Below are 16715 nucleotides of genomic sequence, written 5' to 3' on the forward strand. Positions count from 1 at the left end.
AACTTTTCCACATTCATCCCCCTGAGGTGATCATTTGCAATGTTGCTAAGGCATAGATTTGAATTTAAGGTGCTGCAGAACAGAAGAGCAGCAACAGGTAAATTATGTGGTAAGTGAAGGGAGCTGGCTGCCACAGAGCACACCCAATTTGACTCTGTAATTCTCTACTTATTGTTAAGTATGAATGTAATAATTCTCATGAAGTTATTTAGTTTTTGAATTTCGGAGTAAATTTATATCCATCATTTCCACATTTAAGAGAGGCTTAGGATACATCATTTTGTAAGCCGAGATTTTTTTAATGCTTTTTGTGATTCATTGGTCCCTTTTTGCTTTTACTTAGCATTTTTATAGAGCCTTTCTGGAAGTTTAAATGCTAGGAGTGGAGGGATCAGAATGGCTTTTGAAGGTGTTTTTTTTTGTTTTGTTTTTGTTTTTTTTTTTTTGAGGTTGTTGATGGGTCAAAGCTGTAAAAACTTTAAGGAGTGAGCAGAGTGGAGAGTCACAATGGTATTGGTGGTACTGATTAGGGTAAAGGAATTTCATGGAGAAGATCACCCATTTTATTCAAAGAGAGATTATTACCTAGGAATGAAAGAAATACAACTTGTGTTTTTTTTTCTTTTGTTTCTTTTTGTTTTTAATGCGGGAGTTCATGTTTCAAATCAATAAATCATGTAAGATATCAGTTATTCTGAGAAAAAAGGCCATATAATTTTATTTCAAATTGTTTTATTCTGTTCAATGAGCTATTAAAGTTTATACATGGAAGAGGAAGGTTGAATGGTTTTTTTTTTAATTTTATTTTTTTAATTAACATCCAAATTAGCTAGCATATAGTGCAACAGTGATTTCAGGAGTAGATTCCTTAATGGCCCTTACCCATTTATCCCATCCCCTCTCCCACAACCCTGCCAGTAACTCTGTTTGTTCTCTATATTTAACAGTCTTACGTTTTGTCCCCCTCCCTGTTTTTATATTATCTTTGTTTCCTTCCCTTATGTTTATCTGTTTTGTGTCTTAAAGTCTTCATAATGAATGAAGTCATATGATATTTGTCTTTCTCTGACTAGTTTTGCTTAGCATAATACCCTCTAGTTCCATCCAGGTAGTTGCAAATGGCAAGATTTCATTCTTTTTGATTGCCGAGTAATACTCCATTGTGTATATATGTACCAGATAGTCTTTATCCATTCATCCATTGATGGACATTTGGGCTCTTTTCATACTTTGGCTATTGTTGATAGTGCTGCTATAAACATGGGGGTGCATGTGCCCCTTCGACACAGCATACTTGTATCCCTTGGATAAATACCTAGTAGTTCAATTGCTAGGTCGTAGGGTAGTTTTATTTTTAGTTTTTTGAGGAACCTCCATACTGTTTTCCAGAGGGGCTGCACCAGCTTGCATTCCCACCAACAATGCAAAAGAGATCCTCTTTCTCTGCATCCTCGCCAACATCTGTTGTTGCCTGAGTTGTTAATGTTAGCCATTCTGACGGGTGTGAGGTGGTATCTCATTGTGGTTTTGATTTGTATTTCCCTGATGATGAGTGATGTTGAGCATTTTTTCATGTGTCAGTTGGCCATCTGGATGTCTTCTTTGGAGAAGTGTCTATTCGTGTCTTTTACCCATTTTTTCACTAGATTTTTTTTGGGGGGATGTTGAGTTTGGTAAGTCCTTTATAGATTTTGGATACGCACCCTTTATCTGATATGTCATTTGCAAATATCTTCCCCCATTCTGTTCGTTGCCTGTTAGTTTTGCTGATTGTTTCCTTTGCTGTACAGAAGCTTTTTATTTTGATGAGGTCCCAGTAGTTCATTTTTTCTTTGGTTTCCCTGGCCTCTGGAGATGTGTTGAATAAGAAGTTGCTGCGGCCAAGATCAAAGAAGTTTTTGCCTGCTTTCTCCTTGAGGATTTTGATGGCTTCCTGTCTTACAATGAGGTCTTTCATCCATTTTGAGTTTATTTTTGTGTATGGTGTAAGAAAGTGGTCCAGGATTATTCTTTTGCATGTCGCTGTCTAGTTTTCCCAGCACCACTTGCTGAAGTGACTGTCTTTATTCCACTGGATATTCTTTCCTGCTTTGTCAAAGATTAGTTGGCCATACGTTTGTGGGTCCATTTCTGGGTTCTCTATTCTGTTCCATTGATCTGAGTGTCTGTTCTTGTGCCAGTACCATACTGTCTTGATGATTACAGCTTTGTAGTATAGCTTGAAGTCTGGGATTATGATGCCAGATGTCAAGATTGCTTTGGCTATTCAGGAGGTTGAGTACTTTTTTTTTTTTTTAAATACGAAGTGTCACTCTTTGGCTTCAAACTCTTCAATTATTTTCACTGCTGTTACAATAAAGTCCAAAGTCTCCAATGTAGAATGAAATGCCTTCCATGGTATCCCTTAGCTACTTCTGGAGACCTGTTCTTCCCAATTACTCTTCTCAGCTGTCATCCCACAGGCCTGCTGAACTTCCTGCAGTTTCCTATGCCATTCAGTTGCAGGCCACTGTGATTTTGCTTATTCTTTTCCCATCCTGCCCTCCTGGAAGTAAGTCACACAGGAAAGATTTCCTGGGTGATACGACACCTTAGCAGAAAAGTAGTTTAAACAAAGGTTTCTCAAACTTTAGTGCTTCAGACTCTCTGAGCAAGCTAGCTTGTGGAGCCACAGATTCCTAGGCTTCCGGGGAGTTTCAGATTCAGCAGGTCTGGGAGATGAACCCCAGGACCTGCATTTTAACAAATGCAGGTGTTTGATATAGGTGGTTCATGAATGCCTTAAAAGATGAGCAGCCCTCAGCCAGGCAGGAAGGAGTCTGGATAATTGAATAAAATGACACTCCAGGCATAGGAATTTTGTGTGCTGCTTGTTAAACACAACCATTATTAAAATTAGATTTATATGAACTTGCAATTAAATAAATTCTATTAAAAGCAACAGTAATCAACAGAAAACTCATCACTTCCTAATTGTTTCACCACATTTACTATTATGTATGCTTTGTTAAGCATATTTACGTCTATTGTGTCTGTGTGGTGGGACTGCTATGTAATTATGTGTTACTGTGTATGTCTTCCTAACTCCATGTTCAGTGACTCCATTTGAAATAGGCTGGAATGGAAGTATTTGCAATGTCGAAATTGACATATGTGACAAATCAGGTTCTACCTACATCCCCTCCTTCCCCAAGCCAATTTATATCACATCGCTGCATAAGGAGTGAGTAAAGAGTTGGTTGTACCTAGTAAAATATAAACAGTGTGATGTTTCTGGAATTTTACCTGGATGTAGCTAAATATGGAGCTTAAGAAACAGGTATTGTCCATGTCACAAGGTGCTTTTTGACCTAGTTTTGAGATGCATGGACTTTATTGTATTGATAATGGAAACCAGTGTGTCAGTTTAGACTGTAGCACGATATCATCAGGTTTGATTTCAGAAAGGTGGCTCTGTGGAGGACAATTTTGAAGCTGAGAAGTCCAGGAGACCATTCAGGAAGCCATATCCATTTGACAGATGATGATGAATTGGACCATGGTATTGGGGGAATATTTAGAAGTTATACTTGATGGTGATTTAGGTCATGAGTGACATTTCCAACCTAGGTGACTGAGTGGGTGGTGACAACAAGCCAGTGAGATAGAGAACATAAGACTAAGAGCAAGTTTAGATGAGGAAAGTGATGTGTATACTAGAGATTTGTTGTTAAACATATTAATTCTCATTCTAGTACTTCCCAAACTTTTGCATGTTATGACACTTAGAGAAAATGATGATGTGGCATATGAGATAAAAGGAAGAGGCTGCTTACGGTTAGAGGCAACCAATTTCTGGAGGTTCTGGTCACTCTGGCTCCTGCTTTGCTTGGCTCAAAGATGAGGAGATCAATATTGTGACCCACATATTGGAAGCATACTATCTGGGAAGCTTCCATGTTATTCTCATTATCCTCTTATATGTCTAAACTCATAAGAAAGGTTAGGGAAGAGGGTTGAGGATGAGTGTGTGTGTGTGTGTGTGTGTGTGTGTGTGTATTTGTGTTACATAATGTTACATATGTAATCCATGTTGTAAAATGCTCACAGAGCTCAGTTAAGTTACACATTTAATATTGATGTGACCTATTGGAAGGAGACAGTTGAGAATGAGACACATATAAATTAAGACCTTAGCATTTCTTTCAAAATGAGAGCAATTGCAGTCACTCTGATTGAGGGCTCTGTCACTACCACTGTGGTCTAGTGTTTCTTTGTTATCACTGTAAAGAAAGAGGAAAATGCAATTGAGAATTGAGTTCCTTTAAGCTAATTGGGAGTGCAAAAGGAAGCAAGTTAATGTCTTTTTTTCTAGATAATCTTAATTGGAAATTATAGTAAAAAGAAAATTGAATATTTTTAGTATAAATTGAGAGAGGAGACTTCCCAAGTTCTGGCCTATAGCCAGAAGACTTCTAACAGTAAGAAATACCTAAATTTTTATTTCTTTTAAGTCCTGAGAAACTTGTTATTTTTATTTACTATAAAATACTGCAGCATATGATTTTATTTTCTTTCTCAGACCCATATCCAGTTAAATCTAAGGTTATCATCATATTTTCTATACTTAAAATGAGGAGGTAGCATCCCTAGAATATTTCTGTATTTATGGCAACAGTGAGATAAACAATATGATATATTGTTGGCTCTATGTTTAACATATTATGTAGAAATTAAAATCATTTCATTCTTTAGGAACTCCTGGTCAGAAAACAGTTTCTAGAGGAGAATACAAGCACACAAGTAGTGTAAATATGGTAGGTACAGAGCATGAAGAAGACATACCTTATTCACCACTCAGTCTGGAAGGGCAAGGAGATGGGATGGCCTGGGAGGGGATGTGAGTTGGGACTGAGTCTTCTAAGCACATGAGGGCAACAAAGAGCATTGTTCTTGTGGAATTTCAAGTGTGCTGTGTTATTAGGTTTTATGAGATAATAGGACAAGATTGAATAGGCAAGCAAGGACCACAACATGAAAGCCATGAAAAATTGCTTAAAGTTTAGACCTTATCCTGAAAATACACTGAGACCCCTTGGTGGTTTTTATGAGGGGATAGATATGAATAGTTTTGAGTTTTAGAAAGATTACTTTGGCAAGAGAGTGGAGAACAGGAAGGAGGGGATGACAGAGCGAGGAAGGCAGGAGACCAGTTGAGAGACTTAATAATCCAAGTGAAAAGTCCTGTAAATCTGAATTAAAGCAATGGCAGTGTGGAAAGTGAAGAAAGGATAGGTTCAGACTTGTATAGGAAGGGGAGTTTGGGGACTGATGGGTGAGAGGATGAGAGAGAAGAGGGAAACCGAGATTCATTTGGTCTAACCTCTTGGGTGAATAGTGGTGCTTTTCACTAGCAGATGTAATAAAGAGGTTGAGAAAATTGCAGTACATTATATTGCCTGCTGTCACTACCAATGCCTCCATTTCTACAATATTTTCGATGTGTGATCTTATGAAAAGTACATTATTGACATCATATGACTGGAACGGTGAGAAGACAAGAAAATTAATTTTGCATTTCTGATGAGAGCTGAACATTGATATGAGGAAACGTTTGTAAATACTTACGGTAACAATGTTGTTACTTCTACATATTATTTTATTTTCATGGCTACAACGTCTTGTGCTCAGAATGACCAAATAAAAAGAAGTGTTGTAATACAATGAGGTGTTCAATAAATTAGGCCAATTTAGTTATATGAAAAATACATGTTAAAATAAACCAACATGCCAGAATGGGTAGGTTTTAGTTAATATGATTTGGAATTGGGGGAAATAAAACAATTTTTACTTGTAATTTTGAAATCTATATGCACTTTACTATTTTCATTTTTGTGTGGTATTGGGCATCTTTTGGCCATTGCTAGTGATTGCTAAGGAGTGGAAAAATTAAACAATCTCAACTTCACTGTGAAAGCTATGCATACTTAAGCTAAAAAAATCTGGAAAATGTATAAATGATTATAGATGTACTGTGGCTATAATGCATACCCCAACACAGTTTGGCCTATGAAACATTTCTTCAGTTTGTGATCTCATTTAAAATGTACACACAGAAGATACTAGAGTGAACCCTTTGTTCATATTGGGAACCAATCAGTGAGGAATAAAAGCAATTTTTTTGTTTGTTTCTAATCATTGCATATTTCATTTAATGGATTTAAAAAATGTTATTAGTGTGAAAGAGTAAATATTTCTTTCCTAAAAGTGGTCATGTTTACTTTGAATTTTGGACCCAGAAGATTTTTCTTTTTCTTAGGAACACACAGGGTGAGAAACTAGGACGTTCTTCATTAATTTTGATAAAATGTCAGAAATATTATGTTTTAAAAATCAGCAGTCTGTAGTTATGACTGCCAAGGTCAATGCAAAAATATAAGGAAGATTAACAAGAAAAATCACACTAAAAACTTATATAAAAGTTTTGCTGTATAAGAGCTGTGAAAACCTGAAGCCTAATGATATGTCAGCCTACTCCTATAACAAACCAGCACAGAATGCCTTTAAAGCAATGGGATGTTGGTATGAAGTAATTACTGAGAAGCAAGTTGAGGTGTTAAGTTTGATACATTGTGGTCTTTTCTAGCCATTCCAATTTGCCTCCATGGTAACCATTGCTACATCTCCAGCCTGACTACCATCTAGCTCTCAGCATTTTCTTTTAATGAGAGATATTCTTTGGTTGGATGCAATTTCACTAACCACTATTTAGTTGGAATTTTTTAGTTGGATTTTTAAAAACAATAATTCAATGCTTAATTATATAAATTGTTGATCTTCAGAGTATTGATCTCCAGAGAAATTTATGTTTAAACTTGAATTTCTGGCCCCTTTCACTTTATTTATTTTACTGGTATATTAATTCAGTTAAAAAAATTCACAGTAACTTTGAACACTTTAGAGAAAACAGCTACATGATGGTCATGCCATTGGTATTATGAGTTACTGGTTCCAATTTTTTTGCCTTCAGAACGCTGAGAGGACAAAGAGCCAGGAAGAATATTATGTTAACTTTTCATATTAACTCACTCAGTGTTTTCTTTCTTTAATAAAATATCAATAAAGTGCTTTAAAAGTTAATTTATAATTTTTCTCTCACACTTTCCCCAGATACTGAAAAATAATTAGCATGCTTGTTTGTGTGTGTGTGTGTGTGTGTGTGTGGGTGTGCGTGTGAAGAACCTGGCCTTTCTTTGCAGGCAGGTGAGTGGGTGTGAGTTTTGCCTTTGCCAGGTATCACTGTGGTCTTTGATTAAGTTACTCCGTGTCCCTGTTTTTCACCTTCCTCATCTTCATTGTTTAGGACAATCAAATTTATTCCAGCAAATAATATATGTGATAGTTCCTAGCACAAAGAAAGAACTGAGCACATGTTACACAAAAGGTAGCTCTATTTAAAAAGTTTTTTTTAAGTTTTTTTTTTTTTTTTTTTTTTTTTTTTTTGAGTAATCTCCACATCCAACATGGGGCTCAAACTCACGACCCTGAGATCAAGAGTCGCATGCCCCTCCAACTGAGCCAGCCAGGCACCCCTAGCTCTATTTTTGTTCAAAGGATAGGGGGCAAAGTTATTATTATCCAGGGTTTTTCAAAAATCATTGCATTATAGGGGTGCCTGGGTGGCTCAGTCGGTTAAGTGTCTGGCTTTGGCTAAGGTCATGATCGCACGGTTTGTGTGTTTGAGCCCTGCATTGGGCTCTGTGCTGACAGCTTAGAGCTTGGAGCCTGCTTCAAATTCTGTGTCTCCCTCTCTCTCTGCTCCTCTCCCACTCATGCTCTGTCTTTCTCTCCCTCTCCTTCAAAAATAAATAAAAACATTAAAAAAAATCATTGCATTATATCCCATCTTACATTTTTACTTAATTTTGTACATATTATTTGAAACCATTTATGAACACATTACAATAATAACAAGTATTAAAAAATTTTTACATGGAAAATTTTAGTTATACTTTCAAGGTTTTACATGAAATTCAGAAAAAGCATTATGTGATACAATTCAACCAGAATTAAAATATAACACAGTGTTGCATGCAATATTCAATTCTGAAATGACTTTTGTCTCTTAGAATATATATATAAATCATGAATTTGAGTATTTTTATTACCATTTTAAAGGTAAAACATGTGCTACATGATGCAAAAAAGAATTGAGAACACTCATTGCCTATGCTTATATGATTGAAAGAGAAATGACATTTAAATCTAGATCAAAGTGAAGGGAATTTCAATTCTGCACAAGTCAAGAAGAAAAGTCTTTTCCCACTGGCTCAAAAGCTCTACATAGGAAACTTAAAAAGATTCAATTTTTTTCACAGTAATTGAATAGCCATGTAATTTCAGTTTTACCCTATAACTACACAAGTGAACCTTGGTTATGAGATGGAAAAATTGAAACCATTTAAGCTTTACTTCTGTCCATTTTCTCCTTCCACGGACAATTATATAAAATGTATTTTTATGTTGCTAGGGAGGAAAATACAATATTAAAATTTTTTGAATATTAAAATTTAATCTTTATCCAATGCAATATTATATAGAAAACTTATATTCTAATTCTGTTAATTTAATTAAAATAGAGCACAGTTTATGTAGAATATATAACAAAATCCTCGAGGGGGTTAGACAGTAGAGGAGAAAAAGCCCATTACCTAAATAATGTTTGTTAGTAAAACATACTTTAGGTGACTGAACAGAGGGAATAAATATATGAACGTCTATTCTTGTATGTCTTATAATGATTAGGGTGTCCTGTACTGCACTCTTGATGTCTCTGCAAAAATCCATCTGCTCCACTGTTTTTCTTTTTTAAATGGAGACACCATTCATTTGTTCACTTAAATCAAATCTGTGCTATCTTAGACCCCTTCTCTCACCTCTCTCCTCCTATCAGTCAAGGTTGTTACTTCTACCAAAATGTTTTCCAGCCCTATTCACGTCTCTCCATTTCCACTGTCACTGCCCTACTTCAGTTCCACTTTTTGGCTGTTACGAATAATGCTGTTATGAACATTCATGCTCGCATTTTTGCAAGGACATGTTCTCATTTCTTTGCAGTATATATGAAAGAGTAGAACTGCTTTGTCACATGTTATCTATGTGTTGAACATTTTAAGAAACTTGCAGACTACTTTATATGAAAAAGATTGCACCATTTTACATTTCCACCAGTGAAGTGTGGGGATTACAGTTTTTCCACATCCTCACTAACACTTGTTACTGTTTACTGTAGCCATCCTCACAGGTGTGGAATGGCAGCTCTTATGATTTTGATAATGATGTTGAGCACCTTTTCATGTGCTTATTGGATACTTGTATATCTTCTTTGGAGAAATGCTAAGTAGGGCTTAATTCTTTTTTTATAAATTTTTTTTTCAACGTTTTTTATTTATTTTTGGGACAGAGAGAGACAGAGCATGAACGGGGGAGGGGCAGAGAGAGAGGGAGACACAGAATCGGAAACAGGCTCCAGGCTCTGAGCCATCAGCCCAGAGCCTGACGCGGGGCTCGAACTCACGGACCGCGAGATCGTGACCTGGCTGAAGTCGGACGCTTAACCGACTGCGCCACCCAGGCGCCCCAGTAGGGCTTAATTCTTAAATGTGAGTGTTCAACCAAGGATCTGTAGGTATAGAGAAAAGCCTAATCCACAAGAATTGAGATAAACACATAGAAAAAAATGACCCTAGGAAAGCATTAATAATTTAGAAGAAAGAAATAAGCAAAGAAAACTCACTTTGATAAGCAGCCTCAGAGACACATGAGGTCTGCTGCAGCCACAAAAGAGGATGCTCTGGAAAAGAAAGGTTGAGCAGCAAAGACTATTTTGGGTGTGTAGCTCTAAAACCTCCCAGATGGGAGAGGAGAGCTCTGAGACATGCAGCTGGATATGGGAGAGACTCAGGACCTCCTGGCTGCTGGAGTGGACCAAAAACATGTGCTTTCTAATTAGTGTGTGTGTGTTAGTGTATAGTTAGTTCATTAAATCCTGTTTGGGATTAGCTAATCCTGGAGGCTGAAATGACAGCAGGAATCAGTGTATTTTGGGATTTTTCCTTTGCAGGATGTGGTTGTAATTTTCTATCCTTGAATACACAAAATCCTATATTAATATTAAGTGGTCAGATAATTTTTACATAAAATTTAAAATTTATGAAAGCAAATTTTGTACTGATCTGCACACTAAGTGATTGAACAATGGAAAGAATCCTAAGCTTATATAATAGCCCGAAGGAGAGGGACTGGTGAAGAATTAGCCTTTTTTTTTAGCTGGTCAGGTAATTACAGAAAGGTCAGAGCCTCACCCAGGGGTTGGACTGCTGTGGGATATTAACTTGTTTGATCATAAGATGCTTATATACTAAATATAGTTAATGGAGCATTTGCACTTCCTGTTTTCAGATTTACTTTCTGTGCTCCCATTCACTAATTTATCCTAGTCACTCAGCTAACACTAGCAGGACTAAGATTAGAAGCTGGGAAGTTTGATTCCAGTTCCTATGCTCTTAGTACTCTGCTGCTTATTTTTGAGGATAAACAAAAGAACAATTAAAAATGGCAGCCATCTGGGGGCTTTGTCTTGGCTCAAGAGTGTTCATTTAACTCATCTTTTGCTAACATACCTATCCTGTGGAAGAATATCTACCCTAACGCAGGAGAGATTGGGAGAAAGGGCAATTGATTCCTCTCTGTGCTTTTTCTTTTTATTCACTACACACAATTAATAGGCCTTTTCTCCTTTTTACTGTCTGGTTGTACTGAGCAAACTTGGGAGAGATAAAAGGGAGCTCTGTAAAGTAAATAAGTTAGCTCAGAAGCAATTTCCCAACACTATATGATAATGACTTCACGCTTCTCAGAATCAGGGATATGTGTTACCAGGGAGGGTTTTTATACCTCTCAAAGAACTAATAAGAGAGAAAAAAAACCTTGAGTTTGGTGTATAAAATTAATACTAATGATAGTTATCAATAAAAGTAATGAAAACTGGGTATCATCTGTGGATAATTACCTAGTGTGTAACAACTAGGATGAATATCATTAATATCTGTCAAATTATTCCTGGAGGGGTTATTTGATTACAACACTGAATTATGTTCAGATATGCCCTGGTTCTTTGGTTCCATGTCTGAAATCTTAAACTTGAATATCCCATTCTTTCATAATCATCTCCTTTCCTACTAGGTTAATAATAGGTAGAACTCACTTTAGTTTCTTGAACCTGAGTTTGTCCATCAGTGAAATAAACTCTGTTACAAAGGGTTGATGTGAGAATTAGATGACACGTAGGCAAGGTGCTTGTTAGAAGTAGGCTCATTGCTGACTCTGTATAAACATTTCCTTCTCCTTTTTTCCTGTTTAGACCTTCAGATTCTTGACCTTCCAAGTTTATTTCAGTTACTCTATTGCCTTTATGCCTAAACTCCTCATCTCCTTGTCCTTCTTACAAATTACTTCATATTTCATGTAATCGGACTTCTCTGCTCCTATGCCTGAGTGCTCAGTACAGCAAAGAAAATTACATGTTGATGGATTGGTCCCCCTACAAGTTCAGTTTCTGTATTATTTGAACTCCCAATACCCTTTATCTATCCTTGTACTTTCTTGCTTGGTACCTTTCATTGCACTTATTATTTCAAAAGTGTGCATCCTTTCGAAATCCTCAATCTAAGATTCACACCTTAGTATTCTGCTATGGTTTGAATATGTCCCTCCCTTCCCCAAATTCTTGTGTTGAAATCCTAACCCTCAAAGATGATGGTATTGGAAGGTGAGCTTTTGAGAGGTGCTTGGGTCATGAGGGCAGAGCTGAATTTTGGATAATAAATCTGTCTTTTGTGCCCAAATTATCTACATATTTTCTAGAATGACCCCCAGGTAACACCAAGATTTGCTTTCTCACCTTATAAAGAAGAATAATAGATTTAGGGAAGTTTGTTTTAGTCTTCTCCCAATGAAATTTTTTCAAAAACGGTTGTGATTACCAAATTTGTGATAAAAGAAAGACTGATAAATCAAAAGAAAGGTGGTCTTTTAAATTTAATTATGTATAAGTAAGAAGATTAATATAAGTGCACTTCAGTGATCGTGTGGTTTTGAAGTTAAAGGAAGCATACTAATGTTTATAAATACTGGTACAATATCCATAATATGATTTTCTTTCTAGGTTTTATCAATCTGGGATAATCATAGTACTTTATAATATAAATAAAAAGCCATAACAGTTTTTCAAAGGTTGGCAGTGTTCATAATATGTTATTTTTTCCCAGGGTAATCTTTGACTACATCCTTATGCATTAAGTGTGTACTGTAACTTGAGAGAGGATTCTAGTCTTCCATTCTGCTAGTGCTGATTAACATAATGCATTAGCCAGAGCTGTTAGTTTTATTGTCATGGCAAGGATAAATTGACTACATTTTAAAACCTTCACTGATGAGAAAACTTCAAAGGTATAGCCAAGGATGTTTTCTAGTCCCACTTGCCTACAACGTAATCTTGGCAAAACTATACAGTTGCTATAAGGAGCGGAACCAAAGCCTGGAGGAAGACTTTTGAATACCTCCAAATACACTTCAAATACAGTTACCTTCCTTCAGCAATGAGAGAACAGTATTTTGGTTATTGTATACTTGGTATCAGGACAGATCAAAGGTTTCTCTGGTTTGAAAGCCACCAGCTTTAACTGAGGAAAAAGTGTTCCTTGGCCTTGTACTTTCCATCTGAAAAATGTCTGGCTCCCTCTTTAGTGATTATGGGACTCATTTTACAGTCACATTCATTAAAGAATACTGTAGGGTCTTTCTTATCTATTACCCAGAAACTACATCAGTTTTGATAGCCTACAGTCTTCTGAAAAAAGTGAAAGGAAAAAAGACATTCTAAAATGCAAGCCTGACAGATTCACTGAAGATCTTCAACTGTCCTGGTTGCTCCTTGAGCCCTAATGACAATTAAATCTACTCTTTCAGGATCACTTAGATTGTCTCCATTTGCTCTTGTGACAGCTCTTTTGAGACTCAGTATCTCAGCTTCCATGATAGCTACCACCCTATACTATACAGACATAGCTAAATATTGCCAAAGTAATATTCTCAGAATTATTATCAACATAAGGGAAATGAAAAATATTTACAATTGAATGAAAATGGAAGTACTGCATGTCAATGGTGCTTAGAGAGGGCGCCTGTGTGGCTCAGTTGGTTAAGCATCTAAACCTTGATTTTGGCTCAGGTCATGATCTCACAGTCTTGAGATTGAGCCTGGCGTCAGGTTCTGTGCTGGACATGGAGGCTGCTTAAGATTCTCTCCCCCCCCCCAACCCCGCCCTGCCCCTCCCCTGCATTCTCTCTTTCGCTGTTTCAAAAAAAAAAAAGATGCTTAGAGGAAAATTTAGAACCTCAACTTCATTTACTAAAAAAAGGCAGAAAGATATGTGCTGTCAAGAATCTAGAAAAGAACAGAGTAAACAACAAAGAAGTGGAAGTAAAGCAAAATAAAGATAAGAGTAGAAAACTTATATAGAAATATTGACTGTATTGTCAATGACAGTCACATTGTCAATGATAGTTCTGGGGATATTAGATTCCCAGAACTTGTCTTATAACTGCAAATTTGAAAAAGATATTTGTAATATTTTTATTATGAATATGTATACAAATGTAGATATATATATTTTTTCAGGTAGAAACAGTGAAAAAGCTATTTAAGTCATTTTATGAGGTTACTGTTACTTTGGTACAAAAACAGAGTAACTACAGTGCAAGCAAATAAAATTGTAGACTAATCCCTTTTGTGAACTGAAATAGATTCTAAGTTATATATTCACAAATCAAATTCAGGATTATTTAAAAATTAATATATCTCAACCCAAGAATACCAAATGCAAGAAATTTTCAGTATCAATAGATTGAAGAGGGTGAGGGATCACTTTTGTAGATGTGGAAAAGGAATTGATAAGTTTACCATTCATCAAGAGAAGAGCCATTAACAAATTAACAGTGAAAAGGAACTTTATTAACTTCAAAAAGTATATTTAAAAATTTTTTTATGTTTATTTATTTTTGAGAAGGAGAGAGACACACAGTGTGAGTGGGGGAAGGGCAGACAGAGAGGGAGACAGAATCTGAAGCAGGCTCTAGGCTCTGAGCTATCAGCACAGAGCCCGATGTGGGGCTCAAACTCACAAACTGTAAGATCATGACCTGAGCCGAAGTTGGACGCTTAACCAACTGAGCCACCCAGGTGCCCCTATCTAAAATTTTTTTATATTAAGCATACCAATGGTGAAACTGTGTGCGCATTCTCAGTAAAGTCAAGAGTAAGACAAAATGCTATCATTTCTTCATCATTGGAATAGAGATCCTAACCAACGAATTAAGAAAGCTAATGAGGTATGCTATTGGAACAAAAATGTGTTCACTTCTTCTATTCAGATCCTATAATTACCTACATAGAAAATTCTAAAGAATCTATTAGAACTATAAGTTTAGCAATTTCCTCAAGACAGCATAAAAAATCAATATCCCTATCCACCAACAATTGCTAACCAGAATTTATATTATTATATTATTATTACATTATATTATATTATTAATTATATTATACACTATATTATATTATACTTTTGTTAGTTTTTCCCTGATAGGTGACACCTGTTCCTAATTAACATGGAAGAGAGAAAGGTCAAGAATAGACAATTCTAGTGGGACACCTGAGTGGCTCAGTCAATTAAGTGTACAACTCTAGATTTTGGCTCAGGTTGTGATCTCACAGTTTGTGAGTTCAAGCCCTTCATTGAGCTCTGTGTTTACTGTGCAGAGCCTGCTTGAGATTCTCTTTCTCTTTCTCCCTCTGCCCCTCCCTCTCCCTCCTTTCCTCCCTACCTCTCTATCTCTTTCCCAAAAGTAAATAAATAAATAAACTTAAAAAAAAAAAGAACAGACAATTTTAGAGATGACTGAAGTCAGGTTCTTTCTCTACTAATTATCACAATATTTAAAATTAGAGAAATTAAGATTGTTGCAAGAAGGTCATAAAAATCCAATAATGAGAGACAAAAGTCAGTATTATGCATAAATATGTATAAATATAAATGTTGACAGATTGATATAATGGCATAAATGGAACTATAAATAAATGGAAAGAAGGCCATCTAATCATTTGGTATCTGGATAATTGATCACAAATTTTTTATTTTAAATGACACGATTATCTCAAGCTATAACAAAGGAATTTTCCATGTGGGTAAAATTCTCAATGTGCATGTTTTTTCTTCAAAATTAAAAAAAAAATCAGTAAATATCTTTGTGGCATTAAATTTTGGAGAATGGTTGCCTCTGAGATAGATGGATATAAAAATTTATGTGGAGAAGGATACAGATCATTTCAGTTCATACTGTTGTATTTTTAAAAACATTTTAAGCTGATATAATATCTGACATAAAATTATAAATAAAGCTATAATAACCTTTCCATTATGTTATATACCTTTTTTCTGTATGTTTTTTAAAAAAATTTTTTAAATGTTTATTTATTTTTGAGAGAGATAGAGACAGAATGCGAGTGGGTTAGGGCAGAGAGAGAGGGAGACACAGAATCCGAATCAGGCTCCAGGCTCTGAGCTATCAGCACAGAGTCTGATGTGGGGCTCAAACTCACAAGCTGTGAGATCATGACCTGAGCCGAAGCCAGTGGCTCAACTGACTGAGCCACCTAGGCACCCCTCTGTATGTTTGAAACACTTAAAGCAACAAAACAAAGACTGGATCAATCTGGGATTGCTTCCTGAGTAAGGAGAATAATTTTACTGGTTCTACAATTATATAATTTTTTAATCAATGACATAGAGTTAAGACTAAAGGTGAACAAATGTGTGGAAACTGTAGCTTTAAAATAGTCAACTTGTCTTTTTTTTAAGTTTATTTTTTATTTTATATTTATTTTTGAGAGATGCAGAGAGACACAATGTGAGTGGGGGAGGGCAGAGAGAGAGGGAGACCCAGAATCTGAAGCAGGCTCTAGGCTCAGAGCTGTCAGCACAGAGCCCAATTCAGGGCTTGGATTTGTAAACCATGAGATCATGACCTGAGCTGAAGTCAGATGCTTAACCGACTGAGCCACCCAGATGCCCCATTTATTGATTGTTTTGAGAGAGAGAGAGAGAGAGAGAGAGAGAGAGAGAGAGAGAGAACGCATGTGCATCCATGTGAGCAGGGGAGGGGCAGAGAGAGAATCCCAGGCAGGCTCCCTGCCCAGTGTGGGGCCAGAGCCCTATTTGGGGCCCAGTCCCACAAACAATGAGACCATGGCTCAAGCCAATGCCAAGAGCTGGACACTCAACTGACTGAGCCACTGAGGTGCCTCTCAACATTTTTTTTTTTTTTTTACTAGAACAGATAACAGGTATGTACTGTATATTTAGCAGCTTTAAGGAAATTGTAGCATTGCCCTGTTATCTTTTTTATCTATCTGTTTTATATGTCTAAAACATAACCTTTTTATTATATATTGAAAAGACACAAGAAATACTGATATAAGAAAAAGGTAAATGTTTTAAGGGAAATTGTAGTAGATAAAATTGAAATATAAGTACTTTACAATTCATAGCTTATAAATTATGTAGGTTGATATTAGTCTATGAATTATAACTCCATGAATATATTAATGTTTCCTCTGT

Source organism: Panthera uncia, assembly GCF_023721935.1.
Source record: "Panthera uncia isolate 11264 chromosome C1 unlocalized genomic scaffold, Puncia_PCG_1.0 HiC_scaffold_3, whole genome shotgun sequence".
In the NCBI taxonomy this organism is placed as follows: domain Eukaryota; kingdom Metazoa; phylum Chordata; class Mammalia; order Carnivora; family Felidae; genus Panthera; species Panthera uncia.